General features: G+C 59.9%; 1 protein-coding gene across 2 annotated transcripts in view; it reads right to left on the minus strand.

The window, feature by feature from the left end:
• The window catches only part of PRKCD (protein kinase C delta), a 29,856-nt gene extending 15,298 nt beyond the window's left edge, over positions 1–14,558 (minus strand). For both annotated transcript variants that reach the window (XM_082638606.1, XM_082638605.1), the window contains exons 1-2: positions 14,352–14,558; positions 10,935–11,048 (exon numbers count right to left, since the gene is read on the minus strand). The gene's annotated coding sequence lies outside the window, so the exon portion shown is untranslated. The remainder of the gene's footprint in view (positions 1–10,934; positions 11,049–14,351) is intronic.
• Between the last annotated feature and the right edge of the window lie 518 nt (positions 14,559–15,076).

The raw sequence follows: 15,076 nt of genomic DNA on the forward strand, positions 1-15,076 counted from the left end.
GCAGGGAGGGAAAGCCAGCTGTGGGCGGCTGCTGCTTCCTCCTGGGGCCCAAGCAGGCATGAGTGTGCAAGCTGGTGTTGGGGGGAGGGGGGCGGTATGTGTGGGTGTGACTGCACAGCCATGGAGATGTGTGTGCCTGCGAGGACATGTGAGTGGGTGGCAGGTAGCGTGCACTCAGCCAATGTTGAAGTGGAGAGCGAGCTGCGTGGGCCTGGCTGGGAGCGTGCGTAGGAGCCTGGGTGAGTGTCTCAAACTTCTAGGCAAAAGGACATCGTGCCCCTCCTGCCACCCAGTGTGGTCTGGGGGTCCAGAATGATCAGCAGGGCCCCTGCACAGCACACACTTGCCATGTGTCTGCATCCACGTTCCAGGGCCTGACCCCCGGCAGATGTGGCTCAGCCTCATGCTTCCCAACAGGATAACCTTGAGACCCAGGTGGGGCCGTGATGAACTTCCTGAGTGTCTCAGAGGATGAGGGGGCAGGTGTGCAGGGACAAAGGAGGAGCAGTTGTGCTGCAGGGGGCTGGGCTCATATGGGAGAGGGGGTCAGGGCAGCCCCGGGTGGCAAAATGACGGTCAAGCTGCCTGGGTATAAGATCCTATCACCCACACTGCCTTGGCTATGGGACTCTGTGGGTCACTTGGCCTGAGTCTCAGTCATCCCCATCCTCCAGATGAGGAACAGTCCCTCGCTGCAGGGTTGCCACGATGATGAGAACTTGTATAGGACGAGAGCCAACACCAACCCCACAGACTCAGGGAGGGGGCCTCTTCCACTACAACCCCTTCTTGCTAATAGCACCCCTCCTTCATCTGTGCACCTTCCTTCACCGCTTACAAAGTACACTCACATCCCCACCACATCCACTCCACGCCCCGCCCCACAGCCTGGGAAGACGGTCCTGATAACTGACTCTACCTCTCGGGGAAACGTCTCCAGGAACAGAGCTGCTCACAGAGCTGCTACCCCAGGTGGGCCCAACACCTACCGGCCAGCTCCTCCTCGGCCCTTCCCCCACCTCCCCTTGGGGCCCAGTCCAGGTGGCCCATGGGCTCCGGGTCACCCAGCAGGAGCCGTCCATGGACCACCCAGGGCAGTGAGGCAGAGACAGGATCATCAGCCTGCCCTCCAGCTCTGCAGCACACTCGGAGCAGTTGCTGTTCGCAGTCAGTTAGAAGCCACCAGAGGGAAAACCACAACCACAGCAGGCCCCAGCCCTGGCCCCAAACCTGCACACCCAGGCCGCAGCACCGTAAGAGAGAGGACCCACGGGCTGCCCTGGGGCTACTTGGCAGTAACCCTAGGGTTAGGTCACCTAGCCCCAACTACCTAGGACTAAAACTAGAGCATGGGCCCCGGCCAGGTTCTATCACCTCCTCCACCTCAACTGCACCGCCTGGACCCCCAGAGGAAGACAGGCACCACGAGCTGGCATCTTCTTCCATTGATGGCCATGTGACCCTGAAAGAGGTCTTGGGCCCCTGCACACCAGGACCCCCCTGCACAGCAGAGCCAGAGTTGCCCACCTACCTTGCAGAGCATCTGAACACTGGTGGGAAGGCCAGGCGGTAAAGTGATAGCACAAAAGCAAGGTGGGCCAACTATTTATAGCCCCCATGCAAATTGGCTCAGGCCCACAGGCCCCAAAGGAAGGCCACTGGCTCAACCTCATCCCCACTCTGCAGGGCCACGGAGGTGGCAGGGGTTGGACTCCACACAGGCCTCCATGGGGACCAGCTCCTTGGAGCCAGCTGAGGCCAGCCAGGCCTTTCCCAACTGCCTGTGGGCTCCAAGTCTCTACTCTCCTGCTTCTCTAGCCCACAGCAGAGGCAGCCCTGTGAAGCAGAGAGCTCCGGACTTGGGAGTCAAAGGGCCTGGGTGTGAATCAGTACCCTCACTTATAAGAAAGCTCATCCTTCTCTGAGGCCAACATACACCAGACCAACCTTGTAATGGCATTAGCTCACTTTATCCCTGTGCAGGTCCCAGAGGTGGATATTTTACTGATGAAGAAACAGGCTCAGAGAGGCTAGGTGACTTGCCCAAGATCACAGAGCCAGTAAGTGGTAGAAGGAGGTTCTGAATCCAGGCCTGCCTGACGTTGCAGCCCACACTCTTCTGGTATGCCATGTCAGGAAGAGGAGACTAAGGGCAAGAGGGGGCAGAGCTAGAGAAAGATAAATGTGCAGGGAGCAATACACACTAACACAGCCATGAGGACAAAGTAAACAAGAAGAGGAGTGAGGGCACCAGGAGACAGGTCCCCTGTGCTTGGCCACCCAACCCCCTCCAGGCTGGTCCTAGGTCTGACCTTGGGGACCCCCTGCTACTGTACAAAGAGGGTGGTACAGACCCCTGAACTGCTACTTCTTCTCCTGACCCAGCTGTTTGGAACAGACTCCAGTTCTTAAAACCTGGGGAACGTCTGGCTGCATCCCAGCCCCAGGAGATGAGGGCTTGCTGGCCCTGCTCCCCACCCTGCCCTAGACCAAGAGCCCAGAGGTACGGAAAGGCAGGGCTGGGCCGGACCAGAACAGGCGGCCCGCTTCCACCAGGGCAGCGGAAACCTCCCAACCAGTCGGGGGCAGTGGGCAAGGCCGACCTCGAGGTGACCAGAGTGACTGTGCCAGTTGAAGCTCCTTGGAGCTTGGGCGTGGAGGACAAGTATGCACATTACACATCTACGTGTGTGTGTGTGAGTGTGTTTCAGTAAAGGGGGCAGGTGGGGTGCATGGCCTGAGGGGCACTATCAGGAACAAAAACGCATCTTCTCATTTTTCTACAGCAATCACATATAACTTGTTGGATAACCATTTTTTTAGAGGTAAAAAAATAAAACCCATCAAGCCCAAAATATCTCCCAAGAGATGGGCCTTCAGAAACTGACATGTCCATCTCCTCTTTGTACGGAGCGGGGGAACTGAGGACCGGGTCCTGCAATGAGGGTCCCCTGGCCCCCAGGTAGGGCCCGGTCCCCTCCACCCTAGTCCTTCCCTGACATTTGATTCTGCCTCACAGGCCACAGGGTGATGCCTGCTGGACAGAGGAGCAAAGCAGGGCCCGAGAAGAGAGGCCTTGGGCAGGCTCTTGGGGAGACTGTGAGAATGTAGAGGGGGGCTCCCTCACAAAGTCCGCCAGGGAACAAGAGGAGGCAGGCTGAGGTCAAGCAAAGCAAGGGTGAGTAGGACCAGCTGAGGCCCCTAGTGGGTCTAGGGTCTGGTTCCCTTGAACAGACCCCTAAGGAGAGGGGGATACACCCCTCCCACACAACCCTCCCCCCACACACCTGCCCAGCCTGGGGCAGCCCCTGCCACCTGCCCACCTGCTGCCGGTCAAGGCTGGTGGTGGCGGCAAAGCAAAGTGGGGTAGTGTCGGCCTAGGCCCTCTAGGGACACAGACCCTGCCTGCGGGGAGCTCAAGGTCCAGCCCACATCAGTCTTGAGGGATGAACAGAAGAAGGAGGACACAGGAGGCCGAGGCAGTGTGATTGCAGGAGGAGCAGGGCTGGTCCTGGCAGGGTTGCAACAGGGCAAGGGGGCTGGGCGTGGCAGAAGCTGCCGGGCAGGGCAGGCAGGCGGGTAGCAGCTCAGCTGGGAGGCTGGCTTCCCCAGATGGCCTTCCCAGACAGAAGCAAGTTAAGGAGGCCACAGGGGTTTCACAACCCAGGAAATGGGCTCAGCAAGAAGAACAGGAGGTGGGGGAGGGGAAGGGCTAGCAAGACCCCTCCAAGGCCCTTCCCCCAGGGCCTGTGCCCCAGCCCCCATGTCCTGGGAGAGGGACCAGCCATGGTCTCAGGTCATGGCCAAGTCCCACAGCAGGGGATGCTCCCCACCCCTGCTCTCCCCCAGGACTAGCACCTTATCCCCCAGCCAGACTCCTTCTCAGCCTCTCCCTCGCCCCACACAGACCACCCACTGCCGTGGACTCTCCTCCCCTTCCCCAGTGACCTCCCCTACTACCTGTCACCACTCCCCGTCCCTCCCCAATCCATTCTTCTCACAGCTCAGAACCTCCTGGACTCCCACTGCCCTTGGAGAAGGCCCAAACCTCAGCCTGGCCCTGGCCTCCCGCCACCTCAAATCTCACCCCTGGCTACTCTGTGAACACATGCCTCACTTTCCAGCTTTTGCACAGGCTGCTCCCTCAGCCAGAATGTCTCCCTGAATTCCTCCATATCCTTACAGATTGCTCTGAAGTCCAGCCCTTCCTTCCCCACTTGCCAGGAAACCAGCTGCTCCTCTATCTCACGTGCCCCAGCAGGTCCCCTGTGCGTGTCTGAGATCACACTCAGCAGAGGACCTGGGTGTCTGCCTGTAGCTCAGCCTTGTCAGCTCTGGCCACACATCTGACTATCCTGGGGACATGCAAAAACTCCACTGCCAGCTGACCCGGCCCACTGATGGGAATCAGAGGTGAGGCCTGGGCAGCACAACTGAACCTTTTCCAACTGTCCTTCCCTCAGAACCAGTGAAACACCTGGCTTTTCCCTCAGGAAAACCCATGCCTGTGGTGACAATATTCTGCACATGATAGGGTGGGGACTGTAGGTCTCGAAGGCCTAGCCTGGTCCCAGGTCACCCCCAGCCAGCGGGCATCACAGTGACAAGACACACCAGGCCCATGGAACTCACAGCCCCACAGGGGACAGCCACATAAGTGTGTAATTACAGAGAAGATGACCGCTGCTCAGGCAGTGAGAAGGCCTGGGGTAGAATGGGGGCCGGAGGGGCCTGTCAGCCGGGGTGGAGGGGGCGGGGTTTGCCTTAGGAAGGGCTTCAATCTGAGAGATGCCCAGGGTGCCACGAGCCCATCTGGCCAGAGGGTCTGGAAGGGTAACGGGGACAGATCTTGGGACCCTGGCTGTCACTGGCTCACAGTCACCCCTGCCGGCCCATGTGGGGTGTAGGACCTGTGTGGGGCACAGTCCACAGCAGCCACAGGCCAGAGCCACTCAGCTGGCCCTAGGACTGGGGAAGCCCTGGGCTCAGCCAGAGGGAGGGCTCCAGGTACCCCTGAGGGGGGAACAAAAGTCCCTTCATGGCAAGACTGAGGACAAGGGGCCTCTGTGAGGAGCCAGGGTAGGGGGTATGTCAGGGCCTTTCCCAGAATAACCACACCTGTGTGCCCACATGGGCACACCCACCAAACCAAACACAGTTACACGTGGGGAGTCCTGACTGCAGTTGGACATACACACATAGCTGTAGCCATAGGCACATACACAATCCTATGACAACTCAGTAACGCACACACCAAGAAAGACACCCCTGCTCCCCGGCTCTCACATGTTGACAGACGTCCAAGCCCACGCAGATCACACAGGACATTCATACCCTCACGCATTCACCAGCACAGGGAGATCTGTGTGCACACAGGGAGCCGCGAGAACACAGGCACAGAGACACTCTAGGCTGGCAGAGATCAACTCACAAGCCTGAAAGGACCCACACGTGCCTGACTACGGTCTGCCACCGGAAAGTCCAAATGTAGCTTTTTCTCCTGCAGCCCGTGGGGCACAACAACTGGGGACAGGGGAGGCAAGGGCAGCAGGACACCAGGCAGGCTGGGCCTCCCCACTGAGGGAGGTGGAGAGTCCCTCCTGGCCTGGGACAAAGTCCAGTGTACAAGGGAAGGAGTGGGCCGGTCAGGCTCATCACTGGGTGGCCTCCCACTGCCTGAGGGGAAGTCAGTGGAGGTTGGGGACGAGGCTGGGGGCCACAGGTGCAGTCACAGGCCTGGCTCACAGGAGGAGGGGCGGGTGCACCTGTGCAGGTAGAGCAGCCCTGCGGGCACCCCACACAGGACCTCCACAGAGCTCCAGACTCACTGGGCAGAACCTGACAAAGAGAGGGCGGGTAATTCACCCAAAGCCACAAAGCCAACAGGGCAGACCCCAGGGTGGCAGAGAGGGACTCTCCGGTTCTAGCCCCAGAACTGCCCGTCTAGCCTCCCGCGGGACAGGGCAGGTGCTTGACTGAGGGCACGGCTCCTCCACCAGCCCCTACTCCTCAGCCCCTCTCTGTGCACCTCCTTCTAGAGTCCCTGTGATTTTCCTGATTGTCGACAACAGCCTTTGTGTTTGAGAGACGGTGAGATGGCCATCTAAGGCTTTTGCCATCCATCCCCACAAGGTGAGTAGGGCCTAGATGATGCCTCCCCACTTTAGGGATCAGGAGAAAGCTGGAGAGAGGCAGGACCATGGTGTGCCATCCCATGGCGGGCAGTGAACACAGGAACTGGAGAGCAGGGGCTGGTTGTGGGCTGGACGGGTCTAGTTCAGTGGGGTCTACCCTGGGTGCCCTGCGAGCTTGGCCAAGGCCCTCTGGCGTCATCTGTGAAAGGGATGACCTTGCCCTGCCCAGGAGGTGGTGCTGAGTGTAGGAGCTGTACCGTCATCCTCATCAGCGCCGTCATCCTCACGCTGGGCCCTCTCCCCACCTGCCCCACCGCCCATTTCCAGCTGTCTGATAGCCACAGGGGCCTCCAAACTTCCTTGGATCAGTGGGTAAAGGGGCTCTCTCAAGCCACCCAGCCCTGTGGTGCCCTGCTCTGGTCTGTTGCTCTGGAAAGAGACCAGGCTGGGCAAAGACAGCTGAGTCCACTGGCAGACCCCCAGCCAGCTACTGTCTCTCTCAGGACCTCAGTCTCCCTACGTTGACAATGGAGACCTCTCAGCTTCCTCCAGCTCTGATACTGAACGACCCTGCAGTTCTCCTGCTACTTCCTCCCAGCCCCAGCCCACAGCAAGCGGACACCTGCTCCAGCCTCAGGCCTTGGCGACTGGCTACTCCACTGTGCCTGTTTACCCAACACAGCCACAGACATAATCCAAAGCTTCTGGGGCTGTTGTGAAAACAGCAGCTCAGTCACCACAAGCCTGCCCTCCTGGGCACCCTGGCAGGGACCTTCGAGGGACAGCCACCCCAGCCCTGTACCCAAGGCCTCTCAAACTTCCCCACCAAAGGCCTGCTGAACCCCTCCTCCCTAGCCCGGGCTTTACGTGCTACCTCTCGACTCTCAGGTTTCACTTTCAGCCCAGACCCTCCTGAACTCCAGGGTCCCCAATCTCGCCAAGCTCTGGAGGTGCTCAAACACATCCAAATGAGGCCTACTGATGTTCTCCACGCAAGCGCCCCTGGTCTCCTAGCAGCGCCAACACTCAGGCCAGATATCTGGCGGTCGTTTCCACCTTCCCCTTCTTCCCAGCACAGCAAGGCTATCACTTCTGCCTCCTGTCCATCCCGAAGTCCTCTCTTTTCTCCATCACCACCCCATCCAGACACCATCGCCTTCTGCAGACCTGCACCAGCCTGCTCACTAACCTCCATCCTCTACTCTGGCCCCCACGGTCCCTCTGCCCCAGTGACTAGGCAGGTCTTGTAAGACAGTAAAGCAAATCTTGTCACCCCCTGCTCAAGGCCCCAGTGTTTCCCATTTCCCTTCTGATCAGCCCAGACCCCTCTCCCTGGCCTCTTGGCCATACCCTGCCCTGCTCCTGGGCCCCAACCCCAGCGACCACTTCTGGTTCCCTAAATAGCCACGTTCCTTTCTGCTCAGGAGCCTCTGAGCTCGCTGTTCCATCTTCCTGCTCCTCCCAAAACACACACTGGCTCTTTCTCATCATTCAGGTCTCAGATGGACACTCCCTGATCTGCCCATTTCACAGGTGAGGTGACTGAGGCTCAAAGTAGTCCAGTCCCTGGCTTGAGTACACAGCCAGTAAATATCAAGCAAAGATTTGAAGCCAGATCTGTCTGACGCCTGCAGAGGTCTTGCTTCTAAACCTTCGATGCCCTCGCTCACACTCCTAGCCAAGGCCCCTGCCCATCTCCAGCTCTCCAGGCTCCTGGCCCCTGCCTACTACACCGCCAGCATTACCATTCAATACCCCAGAACCCCAGCCCCTTGGCCCCAGACAGCAAAAGCCGAAGCTCAGCCCAACCCTCACTGGGCTAACCTTCTGTGTGTCCCTGGAACAGGCAGGTCCCTGCCACCAGCTGCCACATGGCAAGGATGTATGTATGGATGTGTGTAAGGGGATTTCCAGCTCTCCCCACTCCTCCAGCCTCCATGAGCCGCACACGTCCGCCCCCTTCCCCAGCCCAAAGGCCAACTCCAAGGGTCCGAAGAGCAGGCAGGCTGGCGGGAGGGCTCACCAGCTATCCCCTCACTGCCAGCCTCAGCTTTTCCAAGCCCCATGTCCCGCAAGGGGCCAGGCAGGGGAGGGGCTTTGGGGAGGCCAGAGAGGGCAGCAGGCAGCTGCGGCCTGCCTTTCCCTTCTCTGCAACCGTTTGTCAGGAGATCTATTTTTCTCCCTTTGAAAGGGAGTGAGGGGGAGAAGAGCTGAGTGGGCACAGCTGTTCCACCCTGGAGTTATTCTCCTCCGAGAATGCAGAACCTACTGAAACAACAGAACTGTCCCCACCCTGCAGCATTGCCGCTGGAGGCAGAATCGAGACCCGGCTTCTCAGCCACAGCCACTTGGCCCCGTGACACTGGGCCCGTGCCCACGCCATCACAGGATAATAATCCCATCATCAGTACCACCTGCTGTTCTTCGAACAGTTACCATGAACCGGGTGCTGAGTGCTTTATACAGCTAGTTTCTACTTCTTACACACGAACAGCGTGTCAGGCACGGTCCTGGCTACTTTGCATACATCATCTGTTGTTTCCAGCACAACCTGGTAAAGGTGGATGCTGTCATGGTCTCAGGTGTCAGAGGGGGACACTGAGGCACTGGGTGTCAAAGCCACTTGCCCAGGTCCATTCATACAGCCGCTTAGAGCTGCCTAATCCCAGAGATGCAGCCCAGCTGATGTCACTCACACACAAGGGGCCATCCCTGCCCGAGCTAATGCTCTGAGCCTCAGCTTACAGCTTGGTGGAACGGAGGGGCTGCGGTTATGGAGGCTGCAGGGGACTCCGTGGCCTCTGCACCCCCAGCCCACTCCTTGAGTTTCTGTCCAGGCCTGACCAGGCCTGGCCATGGAAAGCCTGGCCGGTTGACCTATCCACTGGCCAGACACTCTGCTCCTCTCGGAGGCAAGGCTGGGGTGGAGCAAGCCACAGATGGAGAGCTGGTCAGTCCCACTCTAAAACCACTTCCTGGGCAGCCCAGAGGAAGTGAGCCTCCGGAAACACCTCGGACGGTCTCTCCTTGGGCCCAGGCCTTGGAAAGGGCACAGACCGCCCCAGGAGAAGTCCCCTGCCTGCCTCCCAGTCCCCAGGGCCCAGCAACTCCACGTGTACCAGGCGTGGACACTGCAGGGAACACAGGAGCCGATAGGATCCCCCACCCGCCTGTGAGCACCTCGGCCCCGTGACCACAGGCAGCCCACTTCCTCCTCTGTGGCAGCAGCCACAAACGGTGCCAGCACAGCTGACACGGCCCCTCCCCTACATTTATCCCCCCTCCCCCCAGTGCCAAGCCCTGGTCAGCCTGGGGGCCTAGCCCAGGCGGGCAGGATAGCTGGTGAATGCCTGGGAAGAGCTCACCTCCCACTGTGGCCCTGTCCCCTGGAGTGCCTGTGGTCACACGGCCACACCTCAAACCTCACCCTCAGTGCCAGATGCAAGCTGAGCTGTGACCCTGACCGAGGACCGCCCCCCTTCCTGCCCCAGAATGGGCACAGTGTGGTATGTGTGGGCAGGCGTCTGAGTGCACGGATGACTGGGTGAGCCTCTGTGTGCGTGTTTGAGCGTGCCTTCGGGTGAGTGCGTGTGAACACCTGTGTATGTGTGTGCGCATGTGTGCTACGTGTGCAGGCACTCACGGGTCTGCGGGTATGGGTGCCGAATGCGGCTCAGCTTGTCTCCCTGTGTGTGTTTGTATGTCTATGCCAGCAAGGTAGGTGAAGTTTGAGAGTAGAAAGTGGGCTGGCTTTAAGGCTAATTAATTGAACTTAGGGAATGAGGCTCAGTGGTGGGCGGGAATGGCCCCCTGATCTCACACAGCAGAGTCCCCCAGCCAGCCAAGGACACATCACCTCCTCCCCACCAGGTTTGCAGGGAGGCTGAATAAACAGAAGACCCAGAGTAGACCCTGCCCTTGTTCAGTCCCTCCAGGAAGTGAGGGCCCTGACCTCTTGCCCCCCCCTCAAGGGGGAGCCCGGCCCCCACCATCTATTCACCCCTGAGACCTATAGGTGCCTGGCAGCCAGTAGGGGTGGGAGTGAGGGATTCATCTGGGAGGACTCCTGGGGCAAGAACACCTTGGCCACCCTGAGCACCCTCCAGTGCGCCCCAGAATCCTGTTCACTGGACTTCGGACACTCAGTGGGTAACTCACACTTACCCCTGTAATGTGGGCTGAAGGAGGCAAGTCTGGCCCCAAAGGAGGGAAGTTTTAGCTTTATAAGGGGCCTGAGAGAGTGCAGCCTTTCCCAGTATTCCTTAGAGACTCCCAGCTCACCCTGAATCTGGGGGCTGGGGATGGGGATTTAGAGCCTCTCCCCTGGCCCCAGAGAGGCTGCGGAAATGGGGGAACTGGGGTGTGGAAGAGAGCTGTGCCAGGAGCTGGGAGACCTCGTTCCATTCCAGCTCAGTGTCCAACCCCTACAGGGCCCAGGGCAAACCTCAGTTTCCCTTCGTGATGACGAGGACAGCCTGAGGCAGAGAAAGGGGCCAAGGCAAAGCTGATACATCTACTCTCACCCTGGCTCAGACACCACCTCCTCTCAGCACCAAACCACTGGTGGGCCCCAGGCCTCTGAGCTCCAAGGCCAAAGCCTTCCCTGGGCCAGAAGCCAGTTCTAGGCAGGGAGCTCTCAGGGGCAGGGCCAACTGCTACCTGCTCTGGGTGCCCAGCCCCATACCCAGACCAAGGACTCTGTGTGTTCCCCCACTCCAGTCCCAGGGCAGAAGGGGAGGAGCCCAAAGGGGATGGTCATCCCTGTACACTGTCCATCTACCTAAGAGGACCCCATCTTACCTGGGGCTCCCGGCTCCCCTTCGTCTGTAGTCCTGGCTCCTGCTGCCACCACCGCCACACAACCACCACCAGAAGTAGGCCCACCGCCCTCACCTGGGCCAGTTCCTGGCAGACCTTCAGGAACAAGAGAAAACAGATGAGCTGGGAGGCACCACCAAACAGGCTCTTCCCATCAGTCAGCCCCAGCATGGCTGACAGAGGCCCGCCTCAGCCTCGTCTGGTTCTGAGACCTTGGCCTGTGGGGACCTGGCTTTCTCTTCTATGAAATGAGGTATTGGGCTTGACTTTTCCAGGGCACTGGCTATGTGTCCACTCCATGCTTGGGGTCAGAACACTATGTCTCAGCCCTTGGAGCATTCCCAGACTACAGATACAACAAGAAAGCTGTTCCTAATCCTCCTGTCTTCAAGAGCCTGCCCTGTGGGCTTGGAGACCTAGGGTGCAATCAGGTACCACCGCTTTGTGGCCTGGGGCAATTCCTCTGAGCCTCAGTTTGTCTCATCTTTAAAGTGGGGAGACTAAATTTCCCCAGATGGTACTGAGGCTCCAATGATGTGCTGTGCCAGCTGCTGTGCTGAACTCACACTGGGAGTGCCAAATGAACAGTGACACTTTTTTATTCTTTGTTTTGCACCTTCTAGTTCAGGTGATTCTCACATTACTGTTGTGCCCATTATACAGCTGAAAAAATGGAGGCCCAGAGAGATCCTAGAAGGAAGGAACAGCAAAGGCAACAAGGTGCCCTGGGTCTCCTGGCTGAAAGGCCTGAGCACTTTCTCTGCATGCCAGGCCTCCACAAAAGTTTCTCCTCCCCAGATGTGAGCCGCTCCTCCAGCTGAAGACCCCCATCACCACTCCCTCGGGGCTGAGGCATCCTCGAGCTTTATCTTTTTGTCTGTGCTTTAAGTTATTTCTAATTTTAAACTCCAATTAGCTGTGCCAGATAAACGGTGTCAGTGGCCTGCGGTCACAGCTTCGAATCACCCCCACCACTCTCTCCCCATCACTGCTGCTGAGACTGGTAGGGGGTATCATGTGGGCTCAACAGGGCTGGATGCAGGTGGGGTCTCTGTCAGCCATCTTCCCTCCACAAGCAGTCTGGTCAAGCGGATGGGAGGGGGCAAAAGATACATCACAGGCAGGAAATTGGGTTGGGACTATCTGGGCTTTTATTAGCTCCAGCTCCCAGGAGAATGGGGACCATATAGTTTGCGGGGAGGTGAGTGGTCACCAAACAAGACTTAGCATGTGCTGAGCTTTCACTATGAACCAAGGCTGTACTAAAGGACCTCTGACACAGGAATTCTGGTCCTCACAACTTTCTCCACCCTGCAAATAAGGAAACTGCCTTAGAGAGGCCTAGTTCCCAGCTCTTGCTCTTAAAAGGCACAGTGTGTATTTGAGCCCAAATCTCTCCTGGGTCCAGAGCTCTCGGTCTTAGTCACAACACTGTGACCTCAGGTGTCTGTGAACTTGGGAGAGTAGAGGAAGGTGAGAGATGGAGGCTTTCCCCGTCTCCCCAGGAGCCAGGGCTGGGCCTGAGTGTATCATGTGCACATCCACACTCTCACAGCCTGCCACATGCATACATACACACACACACACACACACACACACACACACACCAGGGCTCTCACCTTCCCTCCCAGCACTGCCACCCCAGGGCACAGGCAACACACACCTTGTGGCATCCCCTCCTGCTACTGACACCCACGCCCAAGCACTCTCGGTTCCCCACAATCACAATGACTCCCCAAGCACACATCCTCACAGTTTCATACAGTCAGACTGTGAGTCTCCCACCAGTCATACACTCAGCCTCGGCCCCAGCCAAACTCCTGTCACACGCCAGATCCCTCATACCACCCTATAGCCAGGTACAGCTGTCCAAACACCTCCACATCACACACACACATACCCGCACAACTGCCTTCTATCGGCCTGCCCACCACACCCCAGCTCAGTCCACGGCAGGAACGAGGAAACCCAAGGGGCCAGTCCCCTCCCTCAGCGACTAGGTCAGTCTGGTCACAGCCTGGTCACAGTGGCTCAGTGGCAGAGAACAAGAACATGTAAGTGCACACACATACACACACTTATACAGACACACTCACACATGAGCCTGGTGGGCTGACACTAACACTGCGGGCTGCATGTACTCATGACCAACAAGACATACCCAGTGTACAACACAAGACCTCCAGGCACATGGGGACACACATCCCAACACACAGAGGGGAGTCTGGTGACAAAGAACATAGTACACACATAGCTGCAGAGGGCACACAGAGCCTCAGGAAACTCAAAGAGGTATATACACATACACACAGGCAAGTCACACATGTTTAAAAGGACACACAGGGTCAAGTCTCAGACCCGGTGACAAAGAACACTCAAGGAGACACAGATACACAACATACCTACATGACAGATACGGACAACTCGGCAGAAGACAGGGTCCACGCACATAGGGTAGGGGCCAGAGGAGAAAGGAACGTCGCCTCACTCACACCAAATCCTTCTGACCCGGTTCTGGTGGGGGTCTCAGTGGGGCTCTCCCCTCCCCGACAAGGACGAATGGAGGAGTTGGGGAAGTGCGGCAGTTCTGACGGTGCCCACCTCCTGCCTCTTCACCCCTTCCCTCCTCCGCCTCCTCCCCTCTCCCGGCTGGGCCCCCAAAGGGGTGGCATCTGGACTGGGAAGGGGCCACTGGAAAAGGGGGCTGGGGGGGGCGTAGGGGTGGGAGGGGAAGGGCAGGGGATAGTGTAGCATGGAGCCACGCCCAGCCCGGAGACAGACGGGGAGAAACACACAGAGACTGAAAGAAGAGAACGAGTGAGGAGGAGGCGCCGCGCCGGCTGTGCCGGGCAGGGTCCCAGAGGCGGGAGGCGAGGCCCAGCGGGCGGCCTGGCCTCAGCCCCGCGGTAGAAAAGATGAGGCGGCGGACAGGCAGGGGGCGGCGAGCGTGGCCGGGGGCGCCGCTCGCGGAGGACAGGATCTAGGGGGTGGCGGGAGGTGGACTGGGGGTGGGGTGATGGGGCGCAAGCGGGGCGAAGGGCAGCCGGATGGGTACTAGGAAGAGGCGGACGGGGGAACATTGAGGGGGTGGGGACGGATGGACGGACAGAGGGCCCCAGGAATTCGGAAGGGACGGTGGACCCTCGGAGGCGCTGGGGGCATACGCGGGTAGAGAGGGGCCGGGAGCAGACGGACAAGAGCCCCTCAGCCCTTACCGCTGGGGAGAGGGCCAGACAGACGGACGGGGTCACGGAGACTCCGGCGGGTCTCAGAGCGCGGCGGGACTTTCGCCAGCCGCGGCTCAGTTTCGGAAACGGGAACCGGAGCGGGGAGGGAAAGGGAGGGACGGTGCGTCCTCGGGGCAGCCCGATCCCACGTCCGGGCCCGGCCCTCACTCACCTCCGGGCTCGGGCCAGGCGCCAGGGGTCGCGGTGGCTAGAGTCCGGCTCTCGGCGCGGCTCCCGGGAGCGCGCGCGGATGGGGGTTCGGTGCGCACCCGACCCGGACGGGCCCGGTGGCCGGTGAGGTACCACCCGGGCCTCGGCGCGGCGGGCGAACGCCGGGGGTCGCTCAAGTGATCCCGGGTCCGCAGCCTCTAGCTCCCGCGCAGCGGCACACGGAAGTGCGAGGGGGCGGGGCGGCGCGGCGCGACCTCACCCAGGTGCCGGCCCCGGCCGCGGCCCCGCCCTGGGCCCGCCCCCACAAGGGCCCGCCTCCACCCGCGGCCCCCGGGGGTCTAGCGGCTAGGCTTTCCCTGGCCCGCCACTCAATGTCTGGGCCTCTCCGCCCGCCCCGGCACCCCTCGCCCCCGCCCGCCATTGGGGCACTACCAGACCTCAGAAGGGGCCTCATTTTACGGAGGACGCTGAGGCCAGGGTGGGTGGGGGGCGATCTCCCCGCCCCACGCCCCGCACAGCGAGCCGGAGAGGCGCCGGAGGGGGTTCCCCAGCTCCCAGCGCCGGCGCCCGGGACTCCCGCCCCGCCAGCTGGCCCGCCTCGCCGGGCCCTCGCTCTTTCTCTTCCTGTTGGCTGGAGTGCGGACGCGGCCGGGCTCGGTGCCCGCCGCCAGGCCGGCTAGTCCCGGCCCTGCCCCCGGAGACGAGTGGGAAGACTCCAGGGCGGGA

Source organism: Mesoplodon mirus (genome assembly GCF_964341445.2).
Source record: "Mesoplodon mirus genome assembly, chromosome: 12".
NCBI lineage: Eukaryota > Metazoa > Chordata > Mammalia > Artiodactyla > Ziphiidae > Mesoplodon > Mesoplodon mirus.